We start from the raw sequence: 2,595 nt of genomic DNA, 5'->3' as shown, positions 1-2,595 counted from the left end.
ATTGTAGGCTGTTTGAGGAAAATGACTGAGTTCATGTCAGTGTTCTACAGAATTTGCACAGGGCAGGGATACAGGGTGTAGGCTTGTAGAATGTATGAATAATTGTGTGAGAAGGGTATGTGGCCAGTGGCAGTGCTGGGATCAGGATACAGAACCTCACATTTTTGGCCTTTTAACTTTCATTTATTTTCTGACTAGGTAACACATCCACATAATTGAATATTCAAAAGGTACAAACTATATCTACAGTGAAAAATCTGTTTTCACCCCAGCCATCCTTTTCTCCTCCCTGAAGACAATCAGTATTATCGGTTTCTTACACTTCTTTCCATAGATGATATGTGCATTTATTAATTCACATATCTTATGAATTAAAAAATTAATTTGGCAAATATTATTGAGTACTGGTATGTGCCAGGTACTATGCAAGGCTCTGGGGATAAACAGTGAATATATAAATAGGTAAAAACCCATGTCTTTATGGAACCTAAATTCTATTATTCATTCTCCTTCTTTAAAAAATATAATTGAGAGCTAACATATACTCTGTTTTGACCTTTTTTTTTTTTTTTTAAATCTTGGAGATTCATCCAGATCAACTCATAAAGACCATATCTGCCCATAAAGACCTCTTTTTTCCCTCCATGCTTATTATTCTGTCATATGAATATGCTATCATTTACTTAGCCAGTTCTCTGTTGATGAACAGTTAGGGTGTTGCCCATCTTTTGCTATTACAAAGTGCTGTTATGAAAAACTTCGTTGTATACTTGTCACTTTGCATATGTATATCTTTTTTAAAAAGTGTTTGCTTTCGCCCTAACCGGTTTGGCTCAGTGGATAGAGCGTCGGCCTGCGGACTGAAAGGTCCCAGGTTCGATTCCAGTCAAGGGCATGTACCTTGGTTGCAGGCACATCCCCAAAAGAGGGTGTGCAGGAGGCAGCTGATTGATGTTTCTCTCTCATCGATGTTTCTAACTCTCTATCCCTCTCCCTTCCTCTCTGTAAGAAATCAATAAAAAGTATTTAAAAAAAAATTAAATAAATAATAAAAAATAAAAAAGTGTTTACTTTATTAACTTGATCTGTAAATTTTTTATTAATTCATTTAATGTCAATAAGTTTCAAGTAATTTAGAAAACAGATTATTGATCACATAAGAAACTCATTAAAAAATGTATTACATAACAATTTCTAACCCCTCAAAATTTTTATATTTTATTACATAAAAATCAGGTCAAACAATAAAAATCAGGTCAAACACAGTAAAAGACAACTGACAGTAAGGGGAGGAGGGGGTTAGAGAGCAACCAAAGGACTTGTATGCATGCATGTTAGCATAACCAATGGACACACACACTGGGGCGGTGGGGGCTTGCCCAGGGTGGGAATGGCTGGGGGACGGGGGTGGTTTTAATTTGGGAAAAAGGAGACATATGTAAAACTTTAGATAATAAAAAAATAAAAACAAAACAAATAAAAAAACCCTAATGCTTAGAAATGAAAAAAACACCACAACTGACAGTAGATAATTATAGCATTCAAGGTATGAGTTAATATCAAAACATTTTAAAAATCTTATTAATAATTAAAGAAACAAACATGTCAATGCAAATTTTTGGAAAATGTCTGAGCAAATAAGTCAGAAATGAAGAAATAGGTATATCGGTTATCTTTTTTTATTGTTTAAAAGTATTACATCTGTCTCCTTTTTTCTCCCATCGACCCCTTCCCCGGGCCACTCCCACCCCCCCTGCATATGTATATCTTTTTTAAAAAAATATATTTTATTGATTTTTTACAGAGAGGAAGGGAGAGGGATAGAGAGTTAGAAACATCGATGAGAGAGAAACACTGATCAACTGCCTCCCGAACACTCCCTACTGGGTATGTGCCCGCAACCAAGGTACATGCCCTTGACCGGAATCGAACCTGGGACCCTTGAGTCGGCAGATCGATGCCCTATCCACTGAGCCAAACCGGTCAGGGCGCAAATGTATATCTTTAAGAAAAATTCTTAGGTGTAGACTTGCAGGATCAAAGGTTTTGCATATTTCTAGATTTGATGGATGGTTTCATCCATTGCTTTAAGTTTTTTATTATGAATATTTAAAGTATATAGATAAGTATGATAATACTATAGCAGGTACATATGTACACTGCTACTCATTCAACAGATGTTGACACCTTCATTGAGGTTCTACCTTAACAATGTGATGTCTTTCTGCAGAATGTTATTTTAGATGCAAGAGTAACAAGTTTCTTAGAACCCATACTCTGCCATCCTGGAGTCATTACTATACAGTCTATCTTGAACTTAAAAAAAAAAAAAGTCACCTCATTATTAGCAAAAGACAGCTTCAGAAGAAAATTCCATTATGCTATTTATAGTGTCTAGAATCTGACTTCTCAAAAATATTTATTTTACCTTCTTCCTCTGCTCAAAGCAACAAAGGAATGCTACTGGAAGTTGGTGGCCTTTTTGGAGACTTGTTTTGTTTGTTGGTGGAGTATAACCCAGGTGAACTGAGCCAGCAAGCACTCCTCCCCCCCTTCCCGGGTTGTCAAAGTAACTAAATGTGACTGCTTAGCAGG

Source organism: Myotis lucifugus, unplaced genomic scaffold, assembly GCF_000147115.1.
Source record: "Myotis lucifugus unplaced genomic scaffold, Myoluc2.0 scaffold_260, whole genome shotgun sequence".
NCBI classification, from domain to species: Eukaryota; Metazoa; Chordata; class Mammalia; order Chiroptera; family Vespertilionidae; genus Myotis; species Myotis lucifugus.
The sequence above is the reverse complement of the archived record's forward strand: the minus strand, read 5'-3'. Positions refer to the sequence as shown.